The sequence below is a fragment of the Colias croceus genome, chromosome 21 (genome assembly GCF_905220415.1).
Source record: "Colias croceus chromosome 21, ilColCroc2.1".
In the NCBI taxonomy this organism is placed as follows: domain Eukaryota; kingdom Metazoa; phylum Arthropoda; class Insecta; order Lepidoptera; family Pieridae; genus Colias; species Colias croceus.
The window spans coordinates 9,447,339-9,461,897 of NC_059557.1; the positions used below are offsets into that span (position 1 = coordinate 9,447,339).

The window sequence follows — 14,559 nt, forward strand, 5'->3', positions numbered from 1 at the left end:
ATAAAGAACAATCCTACACCTATGTATGCTAGGTGTCGCCCATTTACTAAATGGTAAATCCTTGGTAATATTTAAAGATTTAACTTTAAATATTTTTTCAAATTCACTATGAACTAAATTAAAAAGATTTTTAAACATTTCACAAGGATTATTATGACAGGATTGATCATTCAGTACGGGCAGGTTTTTATTAATATTATCTCTAAATGTTCCGTTCTTCCTTCTTGAATATTTAACCTTTCTTCATCATTATTTTCTTTCGCTGCTCCAATTTCTTCGATGTCTTCAATCACATCAGGATCTAAGATTCAATTAATTATTTGAACAATATATTATTATTTAATAATTAAGATTAATAAATAATAATAATTTATACTTACCCATAGCAATTTCATTAAAATTATTTTACTAAAAATATTTCTAAATAAGTAAAAGTAATTAATTTGTAATTTATGACAGCTGTGACAGCATATTATTTTAAAATTTACGGACAGCTAGCTTTAGTGTTAAAAGGTTATCTAGTAATCCGGTAATCGGACGACTAATAATTTATTTTATTCATCCGTTTAGCGGACGACTAGACACTTCGTATACATAAAATACACTATAGGTATATTTATTTCAAAGTTTGTAAGGAATTTCTTGAAAATGTAAACTTTCCCGTTTTTTTAACGTGATACTTATGAGATTATTAATATTCTATTATTAGTTTAAAAAATTACCATACAACTCAAGTATTACGTACATTTTTAAATTTATCTACTAATTCTAAAAAATAAACTTGCATACAATAGGCACGCGCGCTTGGAGGGTGCTTAAAGTCCTCAAGAGACCCTTATGTTGGAGTGCTTAGCTTCTGCCACTTTACTAGTGTCGTTTTGCTCACTACCAAGTACCAGCATTATTATGGGATAGGACTTATGGAATGCGTGTTTGGAATGTTTAAAATAGAAACAGAACGATTCCAATTGAGTTTGCTTCGTCGATTTTTTAGGGTTCCGTACCTCAAAAGGAAAAAACGGAACCCTTATAGGATCACTTTGTTGTCCGTCTGTCCGTCCGTCCGTCCGTCTGTCAAGACCCTTTTTCTCAGGAACGCGTGGAGGTATGAAGCTGAAATTTATATCAATTACTCAGGTCTACTGTCCCTTGAAGCTGTGAAAAAATCAAACTTCTAAGCCAACGCAATCAAAAGATACAGCCGTTTATGCCGCAAATTTTCGACACTTGCAAGGGAATCAAAACCTACAGGGTGCTTCCCGTGAACTCAGAATCTTGAAATTTGGTACGAAGCAACGTCTTATAGCATAGATAAAGAAAAAATTACGAAAACCATAAATTTTTAGTTACATCACATAATATATTTTTTTTTAATTGTAAACCTTGCAGGTTTGTACGGAACCCTCGGTGCGCGAGTCCGACTCGCACTTGGCCGGTTTTTTATTGAATAAAAAATTGTATTTTGTGACCCGATCGATAAATCATTTATTAATTTCTCATCGGTGATAAAAAGTGAAATATTAGTAAATAAAACATTAGTAAGATTTACGGCGCTGCTAGCAAGGCGGGCGGCGCAGTGGGAGCGCGGGCGCGGCGCCTGCCGCCCGCCGCGCGCCCGGCCCTGCCCGGTGACCACAGCCACTCGGGATTTGTGTAATGAAGCAGATTATCGTTAATACGGAATCATTAATGAACAAACAATGTTGACAAGTCACAGTCACGGAAATGTAAATTTCAAATTTCAAGTTAAATATAAACCACGTGTCTTCGACTTTTTCCCATACTGTATTACTGTAGGCACAGGTACGTAGGTAGGTACCTAATATTGTTGGCCTGAACGCGATCTTACCCTCTATACAACTTATTTTTTATTATCATAGAGACCAATTAATAATCAAATAAGAAACTTAACGATCTTCGATTCCAAAAAATGACGACTTAACATTAATAAAATCCATATCACAAATTGAATCTGTCAATGCAACAAATTATATTTGGTGATTTTGTGAAGGTGATTTGTAAATCAAAATATATCAATGTTGCTTTCTACACGAACGTGTGTTTATTCTTAGTGACATGAAGTCGATTTGGTAAACAAAGTATTATAATATTAATTAGACATGAGCATTGAGTGCGTATGTAAATGCAACACGTGTTAGTTGCAACAGCCAGTGCAGCGGTGCGGCGGAAAGCGCTGCAGAGTGTCCGTCACTCCGACACACATTGGTCGTCTATCAACCTATATGATATGCTTGTGCAGCTGCAGACTGCTGATAGTAGTGCAAATTTTTCATAATCGAATATTTATTCATATTGCTGGAGTGCCTTTGCGCCGTAATACAGATAAATTTTTATTTAGGTATTACCTGTTTTGGAAAATTCGACCTCTACAGAAAAGAGTCTCTAGGTACAAGAATCTCTACATATCTGAATTTGCTCTTTTAAATAATTACATAATTTAGTAGCTAACATTTTAAATTATTGTTATTTTGTAATAGAGAACTGAAACGTATACGTTAAAACGAATATTAAGAACTAAGATTGTATATAACTACATTTGACTTGGTTGTTGCACAAAATAATGTTAGCAATCGTAACTAACGTTATCTTTACTTGCTAAAATGGCGCACTTCATAGATGTCAAGCGAGTGTAGAACGACTGTTTTCTTGCTCGTTTCCGTGACAATCTTATCGAAACAAGATACCGAATAACAATCCGTATTACTGCTGAAGTCACGCAATGTGCCAAAACCCTATCACACGGTAAAAATAGTGCAGAACACCTGTCTAGGGCCATAAAGAGAGGTGCGAGCGTTATACAACACTTATTAAGTACCTCCATTAATTATAATTAATTAAAAACACTCAAATTTCGTCTAATTGATTAAGCAGGTAACTACTCGCGTTAATTGCACAACCCAATTTTTATCTAATCTAAAACATACAAGGTGTGAAAGCTCGATTTTCATTGGTTTTTTTACGAAATCGTGACTAACTTATGAGATTGACCAGTTTCTATTTTATGTCTTCGGTATTACATTATTTTCTAATTCAAAATAATTGTTTCATTTCCTTTCTTATTAGAACCCTTATTTTCCAAGGTACATTTGTTCAGTTCAATTAATATACATGGAACATATAAAATAGTATGTTTTTGTATGCGGCAGTTTACATTTTTACGTGATAATTTTATGACACTTTGGCGGGCAAAGTGAATAAATAAGTTGATGAATTATTCCGAAGTGGTGCGAAGCGGCTGGCGGCCGGCGGCGGCTCTGAGCCATTCCAGTTAATAATGTCACAGGAAGCGCTGCACTTTATATAAATCAACCACTTAACACTTTTTTATGAACGAATACAACGACAATGTCAACTAAATATACTGCGCCTGCATAAAAACTAAATTGTAGGTTATTTTAGAATGGGGATGAGAAAGTATGTGGCGCGGTTTGAGCTATGGGCCGCGTTGCGAGGCCGCGCTCGGCCCGTCCATCATAGCTGCGCCCGTCCCGCTCGCGCGCGCGCGATCTCCATCTCCGTCCCGCTCCAACGAGCCATCCATGAACAGCTTAAAACAATAACGATGAAATTTCAAAAAGACATATTTTCGAAATTCAAACCTTACGCTGTTAGTGGCGAGGGATATTTTTGTTTTTATTTGTTGCGCGTTGAATAATATTCCCCCCGATAAAGGCACGTCAAGCGAGACGCGATAGCGCGCTCGAAATAAAACTCAACTTATATTTTGCCTAATATTTTTTTTTGCGTCGATATTGAAAAATGTCGTCTGCGTCACGGCCGTGTTCGTGTTTATTTTTTTTTTTTTCTTTTTCCCTCGTGGAACTTACACAGAAATGCTTTTTGGGCATCCTCTGTTATCGCGCGGAAATACTAAAAAAGTTTGCGAAGCGTCCTTATTCAAATTTATAATATTAATATATTCGTACCTTTTAACGCTTGCGTGGGCCTATGTCGTGTACTTTAAGGTAGGTAGGTCTTTGTCCGTTAAATGTTTATTTTGTATTGAAAAACATCTACATAATTAAACAAACAGACATAAAAAAATTAATTTGTTTAAAATGTTAAATATAGAGCAGATATTAAAGTGTAGCAAAAAAATAATAACAACAACAAAATTTGATTTGCATAAACATACACTGCTTCGTTCAAAGCGCATCTCAAATATCCACATAATAACCGATAACATTAGCCTCGATGCTCCAAAAAATTTATTTTATTGAATCGTACAGCATTCAGGTGATGCGTCGCACAAAGGCGGGATTATATCTTTATTGCCGCGCGAACTGCGCCGTAACAAAGGGCATCATATCTGTTATTGTAGCAATTATTCGTATAATGTATAATAACGAATAATATTTGGCGGCGCATTGTGTCGTGGAGCCGAGCCGTTTTTACTAAATATTCTATGTTTTCCGAGCGAATGCACGCGGTGTGCCTCCACTGTAAGCGAGTGGGAAATACTCTGCTATAACTTTTATTATGTGTATCGAATATCAATAAGTTATTAATAATATTTATAAATTATTATGGTATACGTTCTGGTCACGCATGGCTTAATTTTCGCTCCAGTGATAATTTTTTTTTTTTTTTTTTTTTTTTTTATACAAGAGGAGGCAACAGAGCAGACGCGTCACCTGATGTTAAGTGCACTGCGTCGCCCATAGGCACCAGCAATGCCGGGGACATTATTAGTGCGTTGCCGGCCTTTAAGGTAGGAGTACGCTCTTTTCTTGAAGGTCCCTAAGTCGTAACCGTTTGGAAACACCGCATGAGGAAGTTCGTTCCATAAACTCGTTGTGCGCGGAAAGAAGCTTCTTTTGAAGCGCGCAGTCGTCGATCGCCAGGAGTCAAGGTGGTGTGGGTGATATTTTAGTTTGTGGCGTGCGGTACGATGATGAAACTCAGCGGCAGGTATTGTTCCAAACAGCTCCTCAGAGCACTCCCCATTGTAGATGCGATAGAAAACACACAGTGAAGCGACGTCTCTTCGCAGCGCCAAAGTATCAAGCCGATCGGTAAGACTTGGCTCGTTAATGAGTCGTACTGCTCTCCTTTGAATACGGTCAAATGGAAGGAGGTGTTGTTGGGGTGCCCCGGCCCAGATGTGGGAGCAGTATTCCATGTGCGGCCTAACTTGCGCCTTATAAAGCATAAGGCGGTGGTGCGACGTGAAATACTGCCCCGCTCGACAGAGGACACCAAGTTTCTGTGAAGCCAATTTGGCTTTTCCTTCCAGATGACAGGAGAACTGTACGCTACTCGAGATTTCGAGACCAAGAATACCGATGCTAGCTGTGGCAGAGAGAGGAATGCCCTGAAAACGAGGAGTTACGACAAAGGGAAGCTTTTTTGCGGTGAACGCGCAGACCTGTGTCTTCTTGGGGTTGAATTGGACTAAGTTACGTCGGCCCCAGTTAGACACCTCTTCTAAGGAGGTTTCTATTGAAGACACGAGGTTGTTCCGGCACTCAATGACGCGGTCCTGAGAAATATTGCTGTGGCCGGTGTATATTGCATCACCAGTACTGTCGTCTGCATAGCAATGAATGCTACCGTCTAGCAGCATATCATTGATATGCAGAAGAAACAGAGTGGGAGACAGAACGCAGCCTTGTGGGACACCAGCATTCACAGGCTTAGGATCAGAGCATGAACCGTCGACTACGACACTCATGCTACGCTCTGTGAGAAAACTGGCGACCCACTGGCAAAATTTCTCAGGAAGCCCATAGGAAGGAAGCTTCGCAAGAAGCGCTTTGTGCCATACCCGATCGAAAGCTTTCGCTATGTCCAAGCTGACAGCTAAGCCTTCCCCCTTGCTCTCAATCGCTGACGCCCAGCGGTGAGTCAAATAAACAAGAAGATCGCCAGCTGACCGGCCACGACGGAAACCGTACTGTCGGTCACTAATCAGCTGGCGCTCTTCCAGATATTTTAGCACCTGGCGATTGATAATGGTTTCCATTATCTTGGAGAGCAAGGAAGTGATGGCTATGGGTCGATAGTTGGACGGATCCGAGCGATCGCCTTTTTTCGGGATAGGGTGTACTAAAGCTGTCTTCCATGTATTCGTATAATTAAATACAGTTTAGTTAATTAACATACAATTATAATGTAAGTATGTTATACTCTATGTAGATAGGTACCTATAGTTCAACCGAGAAAAAACAAATTCTTTGATGTTATTCGATTCCAGCAGCCGTAGAGTTACCTACTTATCATTCTCTAAACTTTTTTGACCAAAGTAATGTGAGTGATATCATAATAATTTCATTAGTTTTGTTTCATTGAACTGGAAAAGTCATAATTCATTAGTAGAGACAACGTTGTGCAGAATCGATCAGACGTGAAGAATTATATATCATAGTACCTAGATAGGTAGGTAATATTGTTTTATCATTATCCAATTACTTTGCCAATGAAGAATACAGACGTACCTATTTTGAGTGAAAAGACTAATATTCTAACTAACGGGGCTTCACTATGTATGTGCTAATCGAAACATATTATTTTCCATGGAAAAATTTAGGCAGATTAAACTTTCCTTACAATATCTATAGGATCGTAGTGATTTCCCCGCCGTCAGTGCGGGAGCTGCTCTTTGGCGCGTCTCTTCGCATTACACGCTCGGGTGCGCGCAACGCTCGCTTCACTAGCTCGCCATCAAACCGCACTGCTCTGAGCTCAGCCCGACTGTACGTGTACAGTGTACCCCCCCCCCCCCCTCCCCTTTCTCACAGCCCTCACCTCACCGCCCACCACGCGCTCAAAGATATATTATCATCTATGCACGATATAATATTTTGCACCTATGAATGCTAGCTATAATTTTCTTTGAAGATTCAGGGGATTCATACAAAGGTCCGTAATCTAGAAGAATATAAACAACTTGAAATAAAACCTATTTCAAGTTTCAAGAGAACAAAATACCATAACATCTTACAAGATTAAATATCCAGTAAATGCTATTTCTCGATAAACCCATCTTGCCAAAAATCGTAATTCAGTCGGATTGACAATTTGTGATGCGGGTGTATTCAATAAAATGAAAACAAATCACACTCTCCCAAATTTAACCATGTATAATAATTGATATGCATGTTATTGAATCGTCCTCTAACTGTATTAAAATGTCCCTCAGCACGTACCGAATAAAAATATATTTTTGACACTCCTCTTATTATTCCAGACGACGCACACCCTAATGCCTTTCCAAAACATCGAGCTGATCATACATGCAAACAATAAATTCGATTATCATAATATATAAAGGAATTAATGCAGTTGGTGTGCGCGGTGCGAGGCGCCATCGTCGCCTACCGTTACAGACATACAGACACGTCGCTAATTGTTATGATATGTGACATGAATATGTCGGTAATGATAATCCATATCTAACAGTTTTGTTCAAATTATAGAAACAATATTTCTTTACACAAGTTGCAGTAATATCATTGGGCCTCCTTTTATCAGTCGCATTTCATAGTATTATTTTCGTGATTAAAATATTACCACTAATTCATAAATTTATATTCATGTCAACATTTTTTTTGCGTCTGTGTGTAAAACAGTACCTACACACATCTCACCTCTGGATTTAACGGAATGCAGAAAATAATTGGAAATGAAATGCAAAATGCACTTCTTAAGTTCTTAGTTAGGTAGAGCCGAGTCTTATTGCAATGAACCTGTTCGTTCGTACATCAGCCTTATTACGTTACAAGAACGTGCCATCGCACACGTTTACTTGTTTTTTTTTATTAGGTACCTTTATATATTTTTCAGATATGCATCCATCCAAATATATTCAAATCATATTGTAACATTTTAAAATCGGGAAAAATAAAACCAAACTGTATAAATTAGGTATTTAATTGGACATTTAGTTAAGTACCGTTGCGTTGTGACAAAACTTTAGCGAAACATGTCAGTCAAGTCAACTCTATTATAACTATGCAAATATGTTGAATAATTTTCGATTAGTGAAGAAAGTCGACAAAATACAGCAAACCTACATGTAAATGAGTTCCTAGTTCACACCGTTTAGCTGTCTTTCCATGGAAATGTGCATCGTAAACAATCTGTACTATGAGAGAGCGGTGGCTAGTGGCAGGCAGATTGCGCCGTACATGGCAGCGCTGGATGCGCGTCCATCGGCTGCGGCCGCGGCTGCGAGCGACAAACCGACGTAATTTGTATAATATTACAATTTGCGCAATGAATTATTCAGGATCGTCGCCATCGCTGTTCGATTATATTCCATTTCCATACGGTGCGCACATGTAACCTGCGTATAACTATTGGTCTTTAAATGCAAATGACCGCGAAACGGAGCCGATCCTCTCTGATTCATGGATATTGAAATAATAAGGCTCTAAGTAATGAATATGTAAAGTTGCGATTGCGTTATGGGATTATTCGCTTGATTTCATCGCTGCTGCCCGACGCGGATGCTTCGTAATCGATTAGAAAATAGTTTATTTAGCGCGTAGGCATAATGTGGAATTGTGTCCATATAATATAGGTAACATGTGATACCTATTTCAGTAGCGTTTTAGAGCAACCTTTTTTAAATAATTATTAAATAACATTTATTAAGGAGCAAGGGCTATTTTAAACGTTTCGTTCCATTTATTCTATTATGAATAAAGCTAACAACTTGTGCAGTTATTAATTTCCACAGCGTGTTACAATTTTAAATAAAACCTTCTTTCAATATTATCCTCATTGCTCGGCTCAACTTTTTGCACAACGCGTTGCAATATTATATTATCTCGTTTACTTACTATGTAAAATAATTATTTTCCACGAAATCGTTTAGTTATTGACCGCAATTTAATGTTCACGTCTATTTTTATTTAAACTTAGACTGAGTTATTTCACAAATCAACACAAAACACTAACTCTACAAAATGTTGAAACCTAGGAAACGGTATTTGATCCTTCAGTCATTGTATTACAAATACTAGAATATATTACACTGTCTAGACATTTAAATAGAGGAAGACTACCTGATCGCACTTTTTGTTGCTACAGGAAAAACATGAACAAGGTTGAATTTAGGTGTACATCTAAACTCAAGACAATTCATAACAGGTTGTCCCAAAATTAAAATCTACCTGTTATCATATTAATATCTTCATACAATATACCTTGCTGTCTTTATTAGGCTTCTGACATACCTAATCAAACTGAACTAGGTTTTTCTTGATGTTGATGATATCCTGAGAGAGCATTCTTATAAGAATAAAGCTAGAAGTATTAAAATTAAATAAAAATAAAATTAATTAGAGCTAGAGTAGATACCTATTAAAATTTAAGAGCTACAGATTTACACACGGAAATTATTGTGTTCAGTTATTAGGTGCCTTAATACTATAGTGTTGTATTAAGCAACTAGCTGTTCCCCGCGGTTTCACCCGCATTGCTCCGTTCCTGTTGGTCTGAGCGTGATGATATATAGCCTATAGCCTTCCTCGATAAATAGGCTATCTAACACCGAAAGAATTTTTCAAATCGGACCAGTAGTTCCCGATATTAGCGCGTTCAAACAATCAAACAAACAAACAAACTCTTCAGCTTTATAATATTAGTATAGATTAAATTTCTTTCACAAAGTTTCGACACTATTCAGACTTAATTGAATACAGCTACTAATGCAACAAAGTGCTTAAAAGGACCTTTATGTAATGATTGTAATTCATCTTCAAATTATCTATATTTTACAAATAAATGAATGGAAATAGCGACTCATTTCACGGTGTAATCTTTATTATGTACATATTTAGCTCGGGGCTGGTTGATTGTTGCCTTATATGTTTGTTAACCTTTAGCTTTGCAATGACATGTCTTGTTAAAGTTTCCTATTGTTAATTTAACGCTGCAAATATCCTGTTATTGGCGTATCATTATTATACGCTAATTATTTATTAACGAACGGGCAAAAGAAAAAATAGAATATCATTTAGGAATATGCAACTAATGACAAAATATAACAGATTAAAATTAATAAATTTTTAAGTTGAAAGTTAATAGTAGTAAAGAATTTTTCTACAACGTAGTCCTTTCGGTGTTTTGTGTAACATATATAAATAATACCCAATATATAATTGAAAAGATGGTTAACGTATTATTATTATTAACATACGGACAACACATCTAAACGGCTAGGCGATATCAAAAAGTAGGAGAATGTGCACAAGTACAAAAATATATTTCTCTACAATTTATAAATGGAAATACAATAACTATTTGCTAATTTATTGCTTTAAGAAACCAAACAGTTTTTTAAATGTCCTCTGGCCTCACTAAATTGTAATTTAAAAAATAATTCCTGCCTACAATAATTGTTATTATTGCAATTTGCAATTGCCTTTTTATTCTTTATATCTGCTCCTTGACCCGTTATACTCTATTTGCATAGTGACTTATTGACCGTTTTCATAATATGTTATTTGCTTCCGGCTCAGAAACCATTGACTAAATACTAACGATTATCTGTTTACATATTTGTAGATTTTGCACGTCTATAAATGACGTTATTTTTGCTAAAATGTAGGCAGTTAGAACTTTTTAAATGCTGAATATTTTTAATTAAGTGAAACTCGACGAAAACAAACTACTTATTTTCAATGATATAATTCCGTTTATGAGCAATGAACTGAACTAACGCAAATGTTCTTGTATATTTTGCGAATATATAACAAACAATGTTGCACCATTTCACTATAACCGTTTATTCGGTAATATATTTGGACATAAACCGCTAAGCTTAGAGGGAAATTCAGTGTCAGTAAATTTAGTCAAATGAAGGTACATACTTAACAGCACTGGGTATAATTTAACATTTAATATGTATCCACATTGCTATATGAGCGTAAACTGCGCTGTACTTGTGATTCTCACGCTTGCATATAGATTTGCATCATTGATATTGCGTTTCATATAATGTAGAGTTCCATTAATGCAAATATCGTATATATCATCATTTAGATATCAATTTTGCAAGTCTTTAAACGGTTGCTGTTTTTAGAATATTCCAAAATGTTTATCGAGACTTTAAATCAATTCTTCTTCAGTTGCAACTATCTCAGTGTAGACGTTGAAATCTTTTAATGTAGTGCATTCAATATGCAAATGGAATATCAAATGTAAAACATGAAGTTTTTTATTTTAATTTCTTATGACTATTTATAACTGTGTTAAACATAACATAAACACAAATCGACAAATATAATTATGTATATCAACAAATTCGCTCTTTACTTGGCGAAGATATCAAGTCATAGCGTCGACTATGTTACGAGGCTGGGCCTAGCAATGTGGCTGTTATCTTTAGCTGTAGCTTAATGATCAATTACAGCCTCTGATACAGGCTTTATGGCCCAATGACCATTACGCCGCGATAAGATAACACGGCCATTTGTTCCGATGAAACACACGTTAAATCTCATAAACATTGATATGAGTTTTATTACGCGTTAACAACGTTTAAGTAGCTTACGATTTCAATTCTACTTAGTTGTTGATATTAGGTGAACTCCGTAGCTTTTCAAAGTATTTTTTGTGCACTAAGTATAGTATTCGTTTAACTTAATGTGTGTTCAATACCTATATGAATACTACCTTCTAATTTGCAAATAAAATTCAAAGACAGTGATGATGGAGTCTTAAATCAGGGCTCACAATGCTGTGAAGATGAATTTGGAACGAAATCCAGTTAAATAAATAAACGTTTGAGTTTAAGTTTGAATATGAATGGATTTATAATCGTCAGGGCGTCCCAAACGAATTGTTATGACAGCAGAGCAAGCAGCGCGGAGTGTGCGGGCACTAGCGCCGCCCCGGCTCCTATTCATTACGCCGCGTCCGTCTGTCCGCCCATCCTTATTTATACCTCGTAAAATATCTGTTAACTCTAAACGATTGTGAAACGTGCCGTTTTATTGAATACTGATCACGGGCTCGTTTTGTTATAACTACCACTTAAATCTAGCGCTCGTAAAACACCCGCGTTTTAAATTATCCGTTTTTGTTTGTCTTATACCTACGCAACCACGCAACTTCATGATCAGTTAAATTCACCTACCGAAAAATATTTTCTTTTATTATTTATTAAATTGAAATTATCCATCTTTTACACAAAATTATATTTCATATTAAATTGCATCAAGGAAACTATGATAACTTTATATACAGGTTTTATTTCACAAGAGTGTTAAGAAATTAAAACATCAGTTATTTTTTCTGCTATGGATATAAGGAAAATCAACGCTAATTCTTAAATGTAACAGCATAATGAATGTAATTATTATAATAAACTTGATAGCGTAATAAATCAAAATTAAACTAGTATTGCTGCAGTCGACTCGATCAGGAGAATGAGCTTCGATAGAGCCATTTATGGCGAGCGCAAGTGAGCCGCCGACTATCCAAATAGCTTTCGTATGTTGAATGTTTTCAATTTAGATATCGGGGCATAAATCGAGGATCGCCTACGTGTCGCTGGCGAGTGGCTGCATTAAGGAGCGCGTAATGTATGCCATCGTTAAGTGTTTGTTTCGCTAAGTTGTGTTTGGGCCGGATCGCCGATAAATAAGTCGGTCGAGGCACGCGGGGAAAAAGTCGCGCGTAGGCGAGTTTACGAGACAGCGGCCGGGGACGAGCCATACGCCTAATTGTTTCCACTTTTGTATTCTATTATGGAAACAGGCACAGCGGAATACCTGAAGGTCTGCAATTGTAAGCTTGAACAAAAAATTACACACCCCAGTCTGTATTGAACTCTAAAATTCTTATAAGATTCGAAATAAACAATTTGGTGACGTTCCTAAGGTTAAGGTCGACTTATTACCATTCAGTTATAAACACATCAAAATTTGTAAATTAATGAAATTCGTACTGGTTTTTATAATAAAAATTCTTTTTTATTGCAATTAGATCAAAATGCCCAGATGCAACCGGTTTTTTGAAAGGAGTCAATGTATTTAATGTACGGTTTACATATTAATCAATTTTATATTAAATTAAACTCTGCTTGCTAACAGGGAACTGTAGGTTAATATGGTTCATTGAATAATAAGCCTTTCTGTTTTCTTTGTTAAGGCGACTACACCACCGAAACTAGCGCCCCCCCAACATTTTATTTTTTTACTCCTAAACCAGATCAAATTTAAAAAATCTAGCTCGGTACTTTGCTAGTATATTACTTGTAGTATTTTTGGTATTACTTTTCATTATTTTGCATTCGGTAAATTAGGAGAACTTTTGATTACCGCCAAAAGTGGCCACTTTTGGCGGAAATCAAAAGTTCTCTAGAATAATGAACAGTTAGAATAGTGAAAAGTAATACCAAAAATACTACAAGTAATATACTAGCAAAGTACCGAGCTAGATTTTTTAAATTTGATCTGGTTTAGGAGTAAAAAAATAAAATGTTCGGTGGCGCTAGTTTCGGTGGTGTAGGCCTCTTAATATGCACAATTTATTTCCTTCAGTATAATGTATACCGGCTATGCCGCATGCGACAAGCAATGTTGCGTTCCGCCGCGGCCGGCTCCGAGCGTGTTTGTTTGGCGTTGCGTTATTGAAATATTATGTTTTTTGAGATCCAGCGAGCGCGCGAACCGAACCGCTTTGTTACATTCCGCCTTTTTACTGCATACCATTTCAATATAAACAATATTGTCATTATAACGTTACAACATTTCTTATAGAGTAGTATTCAGTCAAGTGATTCGTATGATTGTTATTAATAGTGATCATAAAAGCCAAGATTTGAAACTGTACATCTCGAATAATGAGCTCGATTAAACCGGCATTCTTATACGAGTGTTGCGACTCGGAGACACCCACGGCCGCGGTTCTCCAGTCATCGATGACATTAAAGGTTCTTGTTCACTGTATTTTTATAAAATATATTTATTTACATTTGACGTAAATACCAAGTGTGTTTGTTATTTGTGTGGGAGTACGAAATAACCAGGAACGAAGACTGCGATCACAATAATGCTGATAGTGTCGGTTATAATTGTATCTATTTTGTGTTAATTTTAAATGCTATGTCTAAAAAGACGACGAGACGAAAAGCTATTCAGTCGCTGGCAGGTACTAAATTATTCTTCTAGAAAAGCGACCGAATACAATATACCTACCTATGATGAAAAATCTAGCACTTCCAACAAAATAGTAAAGTTATTGCTTAGGTAATTGATTCAGATACCTACTGACAGATTCCATAACTGTTGTAAATAAATCGGGTGAATTTCAATGTATCGTTGATTTTGCTCTTTAAAGATGCATAGGTAGTAGGTATTTTTATTTAAAAAGCACTCTATCTAAATTATTTTACCAAACATATATTTATCGTAAAATTACCAAATTTGCTACTTAATTATTGAGGAAAACTAACTTAAAGTAACTTAAGTAATTTAAATACAGTTTCTTTTTAAATCAACATATTTCACTAACAAAATATTATAATGTGTTAGTGGGCACATAGCCTAATGCCCGGGACCCGTCTCCGAGTAACCTGACACC

The 14,559-nt window shown here is 36.3% G+C and overlaps 1 protein-coding gene across 4 annotated transcripts in view; it reads left to right on the plus strand.

Moving 5' to 3' along the window:
- LOC123701492 (neurobeachin) overlaps nucleotides 1–14,559 on the plus strand; it is a 310,024-nt gene that overhangs the window by 226,815 nt on the left and 68,650 nt on the right. The gene's annotated exons all lie outside the window — the stretch shown is intronic.